This window comes from Mustela erminea, chromosome 7 (genome assembly GCF_009829155.1).
Source record: "Mustela erminea isolate mMusErm1 chromosome 7, mMusErm1.Pri, whole genome shotgun sequence".
NCBI classification, from domain to species: Eukaryota; Metazoa; Chordata; class Mammalia; order Carnivora; family Mustelidae; genus Mustela; species Mustela erminea.
This window is the reverse complement of record NC_045620.1, coordinates 105525360-105540070: the sequence shown is the minus strand read 5'-3', so window position 1 is coordinate 105540070 and position 14711 is coordinate 105525360. Positions and strand designations below refer to the sequence as shown.

At 47.2% G+C, this 14711-nt stretch overlaps 1 long non-coding RNA gene across 2 annotated transcripts in view; it reads right to left on the bottom strand.

The window, feature by feature from the left end:
- Positions 1-431: 431 nt before the first annotated feature.
- Positions 432-14711, bottom strand: part of LOC116595924 — a 134075-nt gene continuing 119795 nt past the window's right edge. The window contains exons 3-6 of one of the 2 annotated variants that reach the window (XR_004287917.1): positions 13402-13491; positions 10818-10879; positions 2763-2890; positions 432-1858 (exon numbers count right to left, since the gene is read on the bottom strand). This is a non-coding gene — a long non-coding RNA (uncharacterized LOC116595924). Of the gene's footprint in view, positions 1859-2546; positions 2891-10817; positions 10880-13401; positions 13492-14711 lie in introns of those variants that run through there. The other variant, XR_004287916.1, reaches the window with a different exon arrangement.

The window sequence follows — 14711 nt, the reverse complement described above, 5'->3', positions numbered from 1 at the left end:
CAGAAGGTGAAGATCAGCCAAGGGTAATCAGAAAGGCTGTTAAGGGATGAATCATATGTTTCAAGTTAGGATTGTATTTAGCTGCATTTAGCAGAAAATACCAAAAGACAGAACCATAAACACAAGTGTTTATATACCCATAGAAAACTCTTAAAGAGCTTGTTTCTTCTTGTCTTTCTATTCCACTACCCTGGCCCTGGTTTCTACTCTCAAAGTCACAAAGAAGCTGCAGGAGTTCCTGCTCTCACATCTACTGTCCTAATGAAGGAGGAAGAGAATACCTGCACAACTGAGTTAGTTCCTTTTTTATTTTTTTTTTAAAGATTTTTAAATTTATTTCACACAGTGAGAGAGAGAGCACAAGCAGGGGAAGCGGCAGGCGGAGGGAGAGGGAGCAGCAGACTCCTCACTGAGCAGAGCCCAAGGTGGGGTTGATCCCAGGACCCCAGGGTCATGACCTGAGCTGAAGGCAGTCACTCAACTGAGCCACCCAGGCACCCTGAGCTAGTTCCTTTTAACTTACTTTCTCATAAATCCCATACTTCTGCTTATATCTCATTGGTTAGAAATTAGTCACATGGCTGCAGTGACCAGCAAAGGGCCTGAAAAAATGTAGTCTCTTAGTTGGGCACAATTTACCTCCTGAATAAAATTAGTAAATGAGAGAATAGAAATAGGGTAATGGCCTAAGAGAGGTTCACTAGTAAAATATTATTCAGAACGAAAAATGCAAATGTGGGTGCATTTGCATAGCAACACATGCCATCAAAACTTATTTCTGGGTTATTTTCAATGAGAATTGTCACAGAGGCTGGGCAAGGGGAGAGGATTTAATGTTCAAAGGGTCTGGTCTCCATTTGTACCTCCTTCAGCTAGGGGGGCAGAGTCCTCGGTTTCTTTTTCCCCCCGGTGGCTGCAGCTTATAATAGGCGGTCCTTGGGCCCTCACGGCGTCTTATGATGGTGTAGTGTGGCCTCTTACTTGCTCTTCCCGCCTGTCTCTCACCTGCCAATTTTCTCCTTCCTCTTCCTTCTCTTCATTTTGCTCCTTCCCCTTTCCCCTTCCTTTTTTCCTCTTTCTCTTTCTTCTCCTTCTTCTTGTTGTCGTTTTCCTCTGCTGTTGGGTCATACCTGGAGCTGCAGAGGGAGGCGAGCTCTTTCTGTCCTGGGGCACTGTGATCAGAACCTTTTAACCTAGTTGAGCCAATGAGCAGTGAGTTGCTGGGCACAAGGTGACAGACACTTGAGGTCTGTTATTTTAGTTAAGCCTCACAACATCTTCATCTCAGGCTTGAAGTGAAGTCGCTTGACCAGGGTGGCAAGTTCAGCGGGACAACAGCTGTATCTTATACTTCCAGGAGAGACGAACGAAGCTGTAGAAGGTCAGGGAAAGAACACGGCGTGGGGCACACCCGCTGTGACCTCCATTCAGGATCTGCTCCCCCTTCTCCGGCACCAACATCCTTCCAGGACCAGTTTGGTGGACTGCCTGGACCAGTGATCCGGAACCACAAACCAGCACACCCCATCTCCAGTGACCAGTCCAGGATGGGCAGACGGTCCCGTCATGCCATTCCCATGTCTGTCACCTGGGCTGCTGAGAGGACAGTCTTTGAGCTAAGCTGCTAGCAGCCAACTCACAGCCACCCCTGGTGGAGAGCCCCCCTCAAGAGAGACGGGGTGACTGAGACCTAGTCCTGTTGACATCAGAGTCAAGCCAGTCCTGCACTTTTCGCGGTGACCCATACATTTCTTCCCCAGCTACTCCGAGTTGGGTTCCTTCCCTCACAGCCCAAGTGTCTGGACATTTATGCAGGGCAAGCAGCCTGAATGCTCCCCTTCAGGCCCCCGGGGCCTGCCTGCAAGACAAGGGTGGGGGAGGAGGGTTTATGGATGACAGAAGAAGTTGAACAAACAGAGAAGGCTGTATTTTCTAAAGCAAGGACCATTTTTCTCTGTGTTTTAGACCAGAGGGTAAAAGGAAGGCCTTTGGGGATGTTTTCCGGCCTACGGTTCTAAGCGTCTGTATTATACTCATTTAAAAGCATTTCTGCTCCTCAGAGTGGAAAGCCAAGAGGAGAGGCAAGTGCAATACGGCCTCTGTGAGAGGAGAAAGGAGGCATTTCTGATCAGTGGGGAAAGGTGGTTCATTCAAGAGAAAGTGCTGGGGGACGCCTGGGTGGCTCAGTGGGTTAAGTGTCTGCCTTCGGCTCAGGTCATGATCTCAGGGTCCTGGGATCAAACCCTGGTTTGGGCTCCCTGCTCAGCAGGGAGTCTGCTTCTCCCTCTCCCTCTGTCCTTTCCCCTACTTGTGTGTGCGCGCTCTCTCTCTCAGATAAATAAAGTCTTTAAAAAAAGAAAGAAAGAAAGAAATAGTACTGGAATGACAGGATGGGGGAACCATCTGGAAAAAACAAAGGTGAATCCATATATCAATGACCTATCCAAACACAATCTACATAGCCCAACTATTGAAATGTAAAAAAAAAAAAAAAAAAAAGAAAGAAAGAAAGAAAAAAAAAGAAACCATAAAGGTTTTAAAATAAAATATTTTTTACTTTTCACATGAGGAGGAGGAATGCCGTAGCACAAACATAAAACATAAAACCCCAAACAGAAAAAATTGATGAAAACGACGATATAAAAATCAAGTTTTCTCTCTGGGACCAACCCTACCATAAACCAGCCCAAAAGGCAAATGTCAAACTGGGAAAAACTACTTTGACTAATATCACAGGCAAAGTGTGACTACCCGCAATGTACACAGATTCCTATCCATCATGAAAAGGCCGCACATCGACAAATGGGCGAAGGATGGGGACTGGCGAGCTGTAGGCGTGGGGCTCCTGTAGGAATGGCCCTCAGGCACCCGAAGAGCCGCTGGGCATCACCTGTGGGAAGAGAAATGCAATTTACATTGACACCGAGATGCCATTTATCATCGCTCGGGCCGTCCCATTCTGATCACGTGCCATGTTCAGAAACATGACAGGAGCTCGAAGGCATCTTTGATGTCTGTAAAGCAGGACAGTTTTAGGGGAGGGCAATTTGGCAACATCCATCCCAGCTACAAACGCGCTTGTCCCTTTCCCGGTGAACCGCGGCTCTGAGAATTCATCAGGCAACGCTCTCGCGGGTTGTGAGCCGGGCGCACGAGTCAAAAAGGCTCTTCGGCAGTGTCGCCTGTGTTCGCCAAAGACTGGACACCATCCAAACGTCTGACGTCCTGCAGCTGGTTAAGTGAACTAGGACAGTACGCTAACCTTTACATAACAAAATGTAGGTACAGCCTGTGTGTGTGGCGAGTGGTCCTGAACCGATCCCCGGGAGTCTGGTAAGGTTGGGGGGCGCTTCTGGAGAAGGAATCCAGGGGTCTTGAGGGGCAGCCGCAAGAGGGGCTCTTCTGTATACACTGGTCTAAGCTTTTACATTGCGTGTGTGTGTGAGAGCACGAGCAGGGGGAGGGGCAGAGAGAGAGGGAGAAGTAGGCCCCCCACTGAGCAGGGAGCCCAATGTGGGGCTCCATCCCAGGATCCCAGGTATGTGACCTGAGCTGAAGGCAGACGCTCAACCATCTGAGCCACCCAGGCTCAGACCTTTTACATTTTGTACCACGTTCAACGGTTAACTATTAAACATACTTTCTAAACTTGAAAAAGTGAAGTATCCCTATTTTGCATCCCAGGGACAGCCAGATACGGCAAGGGTGTGCCCAGGTAGAGGCCATCCCTGCTCAACCCCACCTCTTGGCTAGGTCACCACTGCTTGGTCTGGCGTCTGAGGTGTGAAGACAGTGGGGTTGGGGGTGGGGAGGGTCCCACTGGCTCAGCTGCCGGTGATGGGCTCAGATGCCCGCGTCTGAGGTCTGCTCTCAGCCACTCCCCTGCCCTGAAGTCGTCACCCTGTTGTGCATTAATTAGTACACATTAATGATAGATCTTGTAGGGTCTCAAAATCCTTTTGGAGGCAGGCAGAGGAGAACACGTTTATAAATTTTAAATAACTAAAAAATAAAATTTGCAGTTGCTGGTGCCCACTAGGTACTTGGACATGTTGCGGAGGGTGAGCAAAAATATGTCCAGGGCACTGCCTCCTCCGGGCAGGTTTGCAATAAAACTCCACGGTTCTCCCTTCTTGCCCCACTGCAATTAAACACGGGCTCTCCTGACACTGGACCTGGAGAGGTGGGGGTTGGGGACAGGGCATTTCCAGGGAGGGGCCCTGCTTCTGCTGTGGCTTTGCACTCTGTCACAGTGTCACACACTCCAGTTTCTGACCTCAGAGTCTGTCTTGGAATTACAGCAGTTGTAGGTGACACCCTCGTGCCAAGCCCCTGGTATGCTGGCCTGGCACTCGGCTCCTTGGCTCCGGGGATAGGGCCCCGAGTGGAGAACAGACTCCTTTCTCGTGTCACAGAAGGGGCTGGCAGGAGCAAGCTCCCAGCTGTCACTCTGGGAAGGACAGGTGTCACCTTGGCACCGAAGGGCCTGGCCAGCTGCCCCGTGAATGTTTGGAGTTGCTCTCTGGGCACAGGAGCTGATGGCTGTCCTGGGACCTCTGGAAGGGTTTGGGTCTCACTGAGGCCCTCCCTGGGCCTGACGAGAGGAGGGCTGTCAGGTGGGTGCAAACAGAGGGAACCTCAGCAGAGACCAATCTGACAAGCTGCTAGGCAGAGATGGTTCTGAGCTAACGAGGAACCAAGCGAAAGGCCCAGAGCAGCTCCCCTGTGGACGAGCCTACTAGCGTGGGCATGGACACGTGTGTGTGAATGCGGGCACATGTGCCATGAGTGTGCACGTGTGAGTGTGCCCGTGCATGTGCCACAAACGCACAGGCATCAGACAGATACAGGCACCTCCCTGTATTCACACACCTCTGTTCCATGGTCCGACTAGAATTCCCTTCCCAGACTGGCCTGCCTAGTGGACTTTTTTACACAAAGAAAGGGCCAGAGAAATGGGCCACCAGTCCTGCAGGATCTGAATGTCTGGGCGTCTGCAGGGGCACCCCGGGCTGTTTCCCTGGGCAGAGACATTGCGGGGAGAGATGGGCTGCGGACCTATTGGGGGACAGGGAGACAGTTGTCTCTTGCATCTTTGATGTAGGACCCCCAAGGCGCGTAGCCTGGACATTGTTTTGGGCCCACTTGCCTGGCTCTGGAGGAAAGAACTCCATAGGCCCATGTGGGGTGATAAGCTTGGCCTGAGGAAAGGGGAAGATGAGGGGCACTTTCTGAAAGGAGGAAGGAGAGAAAGAGAGAAAGAGACAGAGACAGAGCAGGAGGGAGGAACTATAAACATGGACAGGAGCAGGGAATGAAGCCGGATGGGGTTCTGGAAAGGCAAAGAGGGAATCGTGTGCAAGCCTACACCTGACTTTCTCTTACGAAATCACTTGCACTCAGGTTGACAGGAATTAGCCTGAGTCCCACTGCCCAGGGCTCCTCTGGGTCTGGTCTGGCTGGATCTTTGAATCTCTAGTCATCATTTCTGGTCAACCTCAAGGAGACGGGGTGGCTGAAAGGGTCCCCTCACGATGGTGTCGGTGCTTGCGGTGGGGCTGGAGAACCTCTGTCACTCGCTAACCTACTAGGGACCTCGATGAAGTGACCTCCCTTCCCTGGGCCTCAGCAGCCCCATGTGAAAGGCAGGTTGAACGTTAGCCAATAAAGTGGGCTATTAAGGCATTTATCTCTCAGGGGGTGGAGTGGGGAAGAAGAGTCTGGAAGCAGAAGCCAGGGTGTGTTTATTAAATGTGAAAACGTATGGTGACACACAGAGGATTTTTCCTGAAAAGCCAAAATATATCTCCACAACCATCTCAGCAGGCACGACACTCCCGAATTCCACATGTGAGTCGGAAGACCATCTGCAGCCAGCAGAGAGGTAGGGGGTCAGCGGGCGCACGACCGGTCTGTCCCTGGGCAGGCACGTGCATGGTTGCACGTACGCGTGTGTCTATGCGTGTGTCTGTGTGCGCTGAGAACCGGAAGGAGCCTTGAGCAGCGTGTGGAAAGTAAAAGTAGTGAACGCTCAGCTTAAGCAATTGTTTTTCTCCTGGAGGCTAAAATTCATGGGCAGGTGGCCAACAGCCACGTTAGGATGAGAAATGTCATCTGTTTATAATAAGTTGGCAAATACATCTTGTGGGTGCAGTGAGCGTGCAGCGCACCAGAACTTGTGACGCCAGCCCTGGCTCGGGGTCGGTGGCAAGCCCACCAGAGCTGACATTAGTGTTCGTAAAGCCCAGCTCCACCACTCACCTCCTTTCTCCACCATCCACTTCCCTCCGGGGTGGAGAGACACATTCCCAAAGATGGCAGCTGGAGAGACTTCTGAGAGCCAACGGGAACTGTGGCTCCCTCTCTGGCGGGAACCACCACAGCTACCAGATCAGAGACTGGGGAGGGCCTCTCCAGGTGGCAAGGCCCCCAGTCCTGCTGGCCTGGGTCCCAGCAAAGAGTCTCCTATGAGGTCTTTTGCAGAAGACCTCTGGAAAAGCTCTGGGCTGCCCCTGCCCTATAGCATGGTATCGTCCATCCAGTCAGCTGAAGTTTCTGGGTCTGTTGTGCCTGCCACTTTTCAGAGCAATAGCAAATAAAATCAAAAGCCAGACCTCTGTGGCAAGTGCTGTGACCTGTCACTGCCCAGGCGTTCTGTGTGTGTTACCTCCCTGTATGCTCCAGGCAGCTTGGAAGAGACACCATCATCATGCCATTGTACAGATGGGAAAACAGAAGCTTGGAGGGCTTACACAGCTTGCCCAAATTCCTGCCGTCAGTGGGATTTGTGTGGAGTCTGGTTTGAACCCAGGTTTTTCCAATTCTGGAGTGCAAGCTCCTTCCATGAAACTCCACAGAAGATTTCTCTTGAACTATGCAGGTCCACGGCCACTCCTAGAGACTGTCTCTAGCCTTTCTCTGGGTCCTTCCTTCTGACCTTCAGAAACTCATATCCCCAAAGGGCATTCATTCCCTCTATTCATAATTCAGTGAATAGTAACAACACGTGGTGGCCACAAAGCAAGGACATCGGACTCAGACCCAGCTGAAAACTCTGCTTTAGACTCATGCTTCCCTTGGTCAAATTACTCAACCTCCCTGCCTCCAGTTCCCGATGTGTAAGATAGCGAGCATTGAACTGCTGCCTACCCCACAGGATGGGTGTGAAAGCTAAAGGAGATAAAATCTACCCAGCTTCCTGGCCAGTGTTTGCATAGCTCTGCTAAGGAGGTATGTGTGGTGACACATGTGATGAGGTGAGGAGGACATGTAGGCAGATGTCCCACCACCAATTTCATTCTTTCCCCATCTTTTGACTTCCCAGAATGGTGTCTGAGAAGGCTGAGCAAGGGGCCTGAGACGTTCACCTGCAGAGTTAACAAGCTTCTCTCCTCAGTCAGCGGAGATCATGTGGGGAGCTTGGATGTTCATGCCCTGCCCTGGCAGAGACCAGGCTCTCCTCACCTTTCCCACTCGGGTGGTATCACAGGAAGCTCTCTCCCTTTTTGAGTGGTAATAAGGCCATGTGGGGAGTCACAACAGGGCACTCTGACCCTCCATTTGAAGCAGTTTTCAGTGGAGGCCCTGTGGGGAGTCAGAACTTCTATCCCCACCCAGCCATAAGGGAGAGGCCTCTTTTGCTTTTACCTCTGTCAACAGATTCCAAGTAGGGAACCTGGACTTCCCACCTCACTGCCACCAACCATTTTCCCTTCCCCAGAGGAAGCCACCTGACACAGATGGTTAAAATAATATCCAGCATCTGGTGACACAATATTTGAAATGCCAAGTTTTCAATAGAAAATCACTCCTCATACCAACAATGAGGAAGATCTCAAATTGAATGAAATTAACCCATAAATGCTAATCCCAAGATGACAGAGATGTTAGGATGATCTGACGGACATTTTAAAGCAACTACCATAAAAATGCTTCAAAGAGTAATGTCTAATACTCTTGAAACAAATGACAATTTGTCCCTGGGCAAGAAAGTTAAAATAGAAAGAAGAACCCAGTGGAAGTTTTAGAACTGAAAAATATAGTAACCAAAGCAATATTAAAAACACTGCCTGAATAGAGGTGTTCACCCGCAGTATCACAGGGAAACAGTGAACTCAAAGATAGGACACTGCTCCATAGCCATTCTGGACAACAGAGAGAAGAAAATGAGCCAGAGAAAAAAGTAACAGAGCTTCCGGGACATGTGGTGCTATACCAAAAGGTCTAACTTCCATGACACTGGAGTTCTGAAAGGAGAAGAAATGAGGGCAGAACTGAAAAAGTGCTCAATTAAGTAATGGCTTAAAACTTCCCAAATGTGGCAAAAACCATAAAACCACAGATTTAAGAAGCCAAGACATCAAACAGGATAAACCCAAAGAAATCCATATCAAGACACATCACAAACTTCTGAAAAACAGAGAGAAAAGAACATACATTGCAAACAGAGAGGAATGACACTCCACCTGTAGGGGAGAAGGGGGTAAGAAATGTGAATGACAGAAAACTGTTATGAGAAACCATGGAGGCCAGAGTGTTGAAGTGGCCAACTCAGAATCCTACATCCAGCTGAAAAGTCCTTTCTAGTGAAAAGATCCTTCAGGAATGAGAGGGAAATCAAAGCATTCTCCAAAAATCTAACAATATTTGTCACCAACAGACATACAGAATAAGAATGGTTAAAAGAATTTTTCCTTCTTTTTTTAAAAAGGATTTAATTTTTTGAAAGATTTTATTTATTTATTTGAGGGAGATAGGGTGGGGGAGGGGTGGTGCTACAGAGGGAGAGGGAAAAGTAGGCTCCCCGCTGAGCAGCGAGCCCAAAGCTTGACTCGATCCCAGGACTCTGAGATCATGACCTGAGCTGAAGGCAGATGCTTAACCGACTGAGCCACCTAGGTGCCCTGCTAAAAGGGTCTTTCTTTCTTTCTTTCTTTCTCTCTCTATCTCTCTTTCTTTCTTTCTTAAAGATGTTATTTATTTATTTGACAGAGAGAGAGTGAGCAGGAGCAGGGGAAGGGGCAGAGGGAAAAGCATGTTCCCTGCTGAGCAGGGAGCCCGACCTGGGCTTGAGCCCATTGTGACCTGAGCTAAAGGCAGGTGCTTCACTCACTGAGCCACCCAGATGCCACTCAAAGAATTTTTCTAAACAAAGAAGGAAACAATAAAAGAAAGAGTATTGGAGCATCAGTAAGGAAGAAAGAAGATAAGCAACAGTGTTAGTAATATTGGTCATTATAAGAACTTTTCATTTTCCTCTTGAGTTTTCAAAATAGTGTTAATGATTGAGGGAAAAACCATTAACACCATCTAATGGGATTCTAAAAGTATGTAGAAGAAATATCTGAGACAATGGACTATTATAAACAGAGAGGGTAAAGTGACATACAGAGAGGTAAATTTTCCACACTTCACTCAAACTTGTCAAATGGTGACACTCGTAAACTGTGGTAAGTCTCAGTAAGTGCAGAGAAATCATCTGATAAAATCCAACAAATATTCCAGATAAAAACTCTTAGCCAACTAAGAGGAGATGGGAACTTCCTCAGCCTGATAAGGGACATCCACTAAAAATGTACAGCTAAAATCATTTTTTAAAAAGTAGGCTCCATGCCCAACATGGGACTTGAACTCACAGCCCAGAGATCGAGAGTCAGGTGCTCTACCAACTGAGCCAACCAGGTGCCCCTATAGTCTCTATAGTTACCATCATCCTTTTCTTGTTTTAATTTTTAAAGGCTTATTTATTTATTTGAGAGAGAAAGAGAAAAAATACGCAGGCAGGGGGAGAGAATCTTTGAAGCCGACTCTGGACTTAGTGCAGATCCCAACATGGGTTTTGATCTCATGACCCATGAGAGCATGACCTGAGCTGAAACCAAGAGTTGGGCTCCCAACCCACTGAGCCACCCAGACGCCCCGTTAGCATCATTCTTAATGATGAAAGACTGAATGCGTTCCCTCCTGAGATCAGAAATTATCTATTCCACACTGTCCTAAAGCCTCTATCCAGTGTAATACGCAAGAAAAAGAAATCCAGAGATCCAGGTTGGAAATAGAAAAAAAAAGCTGTTTTTATTGGCAAGAGTCTACATAGAAAATCGTAAAGAACTAAAAAGCCCCTAGAACTAAAAAGTAACTTTAGTAAAGATATAGGATACAAGATTAATTCATAAAAATCACTTGCATTGCTGTATATTTGCAGTGAACCACTGGAAATTGAAATTTTAAAAGTACTACTTACAATAGTATCAAAAAGTATAAAATAATTAGACAGAATCTGACAAAAGGTGGACTAGATCTACACATCAAAAATTATAAAATGTCGCTAAAAGAAATGTAAGAGGACTTAAGTAGAGACAGAGAGAGAGACTGTGTTCATGGGTCAGAAGGCTCAGTATTTTTAAGTTACACATTCTCACCAAATTGATCTGTAACGTCAATGTGATTCTGGGAAAAATCTCAACAGGGACTTTTGTAGAAATTGACAAACTTCTTCTAAAACTCATATGGAAATGCAAAGGCCTTAGAATAGTCAAAACAACTTTGCAAAGGAGGAACAAGGTTGGAGAACTAACACTGTGGGATTTCAAGACTTATTATAAAGTGACAATAATCAAACCAGTGGAGTAAACATGAGCACAGACATTAGTGGAACTTCAGAACCGAGACTAAACAGATCCACTCCTGTATGCACACAACTAATTTTTGACAAAAGTGGAAAGCAATGCGGGGAGGGAGAAATGGTAGTCTTTTCAACAAATGCCGGGGGAACACTGGGCTATCCATAGGCAAAAGAAGTGAGCCTCAATCCCTACCTCATGCCATGTAGAAAAATGAACTAAAAACCGGTCATCATAGCTTGAAATAACCACAGCTTCTAGAAGAAAACAGAAGAAAATCTTTGTGACTTTGGGCTAGGCAAAGATTTCTTAGATATATCAAAGGCATGGCACATAGAAGAAAAAAAAAGTGATCTATTGGACTCCTTCAACATTAAAAACAAAAGGAAATGAAAAGATGAGCTACAAATAGGAGAAAATATGTGCAAATCATATATTTAATAAGGGACTTGAATCCATTATATATAAAGAACTCCCCAAACCGAATAATAAATCAGACAATCCAATGAAGAAATGGCTAAAATATTTACATAGACATATCACCAAAGATCTATGAATTAGAAAGAAGTGATGCAAATTATTTTCACGAGAGATCACAATGTAACCATTAGAATGACTACAATGAGGGACGCCTGGGTGGCTCAGTTGGTTGGACGACTGCCTTCGGCTCAGGTCGTGATCCTGGAGTCCCGGGATCGAGTCCCACATCGGACTCCCAGCTCCATGGGGAGTCTGCTTCTCTCTCTGACCTTCTCCTCATTCATGCTCTCTCTCACTGTCTCTCTCTCAAGTAAATAAATAAAATCTTTAAAAAAAAAAAAAAAAAAAAAAAAAAGAATGACTACAATGAAAGGGACTGACCACAATAAGCATTACAAGGATGTGGGGCAACTAGAACCCACTGGAACCACTGGAACTCTCGCATGCTGCTCATGGGTTTTTAGAAATGATGGGGCTGTCATTAAACAAATTTCACCAAACCCCATTCAAAGAATCACAGCTTAATTTCTTCCTGCCCCAATTTCTTTTGCCCAATTTCTTTTGTCACACCAGTCACCTCCAGCCATAGTGAGAGCTTTTCCCTTCAAGCAAACCAGAGTTGATCTAGTTTAGAAACACTCTTGTTGTTTTGTTCTGCTTTTTCATTTAAGGCACCAGACTGTTAATTGGTTTGGTGTGTTCAAGACAGCCCAGACCTCCTCAGGTCCTCTTCTCCGTGGACTGGAGGTGTCTCGAAGGGTGACATAAGGCCGGATTAAAGGAAAGAGAAGAAAGCAGAAAACACCAGGACTCTCTGGACGACCTCGCTAGACAACTTTCAGAGGATTAAAGGCAACTCTGGGTGTGAGTCAGCTCCCACCCCAGAAAGCGAGTTTCTGTCTGCTTGTGTCTCTCTGCCTTGGCAGTCGGAGGAAGGGCCCCGACTCTGGCCAGGAAGAATCTGCTCTCAGCTGATAAAGTCAAAGCCCCAGTACCAGGAACCCTGTGGTTTTTCTGTCTTTGGAAGTTCTCCCGGTGAGGCCTGGGAGAAGAGGACACTCTCTAGGAGAAGTTACTTCCCCACGCCCTCCCCCACTCCCTCCCAAAGCATCCTTCTGCAAATCGCCCAAGCGAGCCTTTGCACACATCTGGGCTGAAAGACGCGGCGCAACCGAGGTTGTGTGGGCTCCGTTTCAGGTGCTTTGGACTCGGTTTTCTCCCTTATTATGTGCGAACTGTGAAGTTCCGTCCCGCCTTTTGCCCTCTGGGGAAGGACGGAGGGAGGCAGCCTTGGGGGCTGGAGTGGGAGAGGGGTGGGCGAGACCGTGGTGTGTCCGCCCACGCCGGGATGGGGCGCTGCGTCACGGTGACCGTGGCCGCGGGAGCCTCAGACCCTGCCAAAGCAAGCCGCCTGCTCGCTCCGCTTTGCTGCCTCTTTCTTTTCTCAAACCAGTGCTGGGGAGTTCCAAGGCTCTGAAAGGGCCAGGGAAACTCTCTAAAGCACCTGATCAGACCACTCGAAGACAGGCGGATTGTTTTGTTTTGGTTTGGCGTTTTTGAGCCCATTGTTGCAGGGTAAGCGGAGCTGTCAGTCTAGAAGCCCCCCAGGAGCCCGGCGTGAGTCTGCAGAGCTCGGTATTTTTAGAGTCTGCTCTCCCGGATTGCAGCAGGTGGACCGGAGCCGGCTCCTGTGGGGCTTAGGGCGCGCGGGGCTTTGCGGAACCTGTTGTAGCCCCAAGGTGGGCTTAGCTGAAGTTTCGCGCAGAGCTGGAACCCGAGCAGTTCGAGGCAAGCATAAGGCACCAAAAAATCTTTGTTCAATTTCACCTTAAATTAAACAAACAAACAAACAAACAAACACCTCTCAACCCGTTCAGATGTCATTTGGGAGGGCTGGAGGCGGGATTTATCAAAGATTTATAAATGGGGTGATCTAGTAAAAATAAAAATTGCCCCATCGTTTCACAGGATGGCCATCTCTTTTGCTTTTCTTTGGCAATGATCCATGATTGAGCTACTGATTAAAATATACCTTACGAAGTACATGTATTTCTATGGAATGTCTCCGTAAGTATTTGCTGACTTGCTTCTGAATTACATGCCTGGTTAAGTGGACCCTGGCCACAGGGTCCTTGCTTCTCCTTCACACAGGTGCTCTCTGCACCACTCCCTGTGGCTGGGGTCTGGGCTGCTGTAGGCTTTGTCTTTTGCTCTGTCTAGGGAGGCTCTCATTCATATCCACCGGGGACCCCTAGCTGGTCATCTGTAAAATGGGACAATAGGTGTTGTTCGTACCCACCTGAGAGTCTCCTTTACAGATCCAATCCATAAAAGATGGGCAAGCTGCTGGCAGCCAAGTCCTTTCCCCTTCTGCTTCTTACTTTGCAATCTGTGAAGGAAAGAGTACAAATTTAGCAGTGATGACTCCGTTATTTTACTTAAAAAAAAAAAAAAAAGCCATCCTTAGAAAATAGTAACATCTGTTAATTCTGGAATGTGGTTACTCAGGTGTTCCTTACATCATTCTCTTTATTTTTCTGTATCTTTCAAACTCTCCTGCCCCAATAAAAGAAGAGGCAAGAGAGTTTTTTAAAAGACTTGAATGAAATCTAGTCTCCTGCAGTTGGACTTTCTCTGGTTCTGGATACAGGAAAATGTTTAGTAAACCCCAGAGTCCTGAGACTTTGTAAGGAGAGGCATTACTATTATTCATCTTGTTTCTGTTCTCTCCACTGCTCTAGGAATTTACTGATACTCAGCAGTAGCCTTCACCCCTACGCCCCTTCCTGCTGTGGAAGGCAGCTAGCTGTTTGCTCACCCGGCTGTTTGACTTGCCCGTGGGATAGGAGTTTCCTAGTTGAAGGCACGTGAATTCAGGATGGTGTCACTTACAATGTTCTGATTCAATTTCATCCAACACCGCCCCCCCAAAACTCCAACCTATACCAAACAAAAGCATATCATATACCTGTATGAAGAGTAACTCCTATCTGCAGTCATTAAACATTTGTTTTGTGTAATAAAATCCCAACTTTCTTGGGCTTGCGGGAGAAAATGCACATTGACATCTCCACTCCTCTAACTTAAAAACAGCCGAACTAAATTAAGTAACAACAACAACAAAAAAGTTGTTTCCCACACATTTGCCCTGTTCTTACCACCAGTCCTCAGCCTGAAATAATTTCATGCTTGAGTTATTAACTTATGAAAATAGGCACAAAAGGGGAAAAAATGTGAGCAGATCCTCGGCTGTATTATTAGTCATTGCTACAGCTGAGTGCATTCCGGCACAAAGGCGTGTTACTCTGCCTGAGTACCTCAGTTTTGAACAAAATGTAGCTCACTAATGCGTTATGCCTCATATATCTTTTTGTAATCATTAGGTTGCCATTCTCTGTAATTTATCCTGTTTTTCATTAAGAGAGTGTGCATTAGGCAGGCGTGCACTCAGGTGCCCATGCATGGGTGTGTGTATTCGTGTGCACCCTCAAGTGTGTATTTGCACGCACACGCACACACACACACACACAAACACACATCTGTTAAGTCCCCTTTTGTTTGTGGCTGAAAAGAAAGGTCATGGGCTGAGCCATCAGTCCTTTTAGGGAA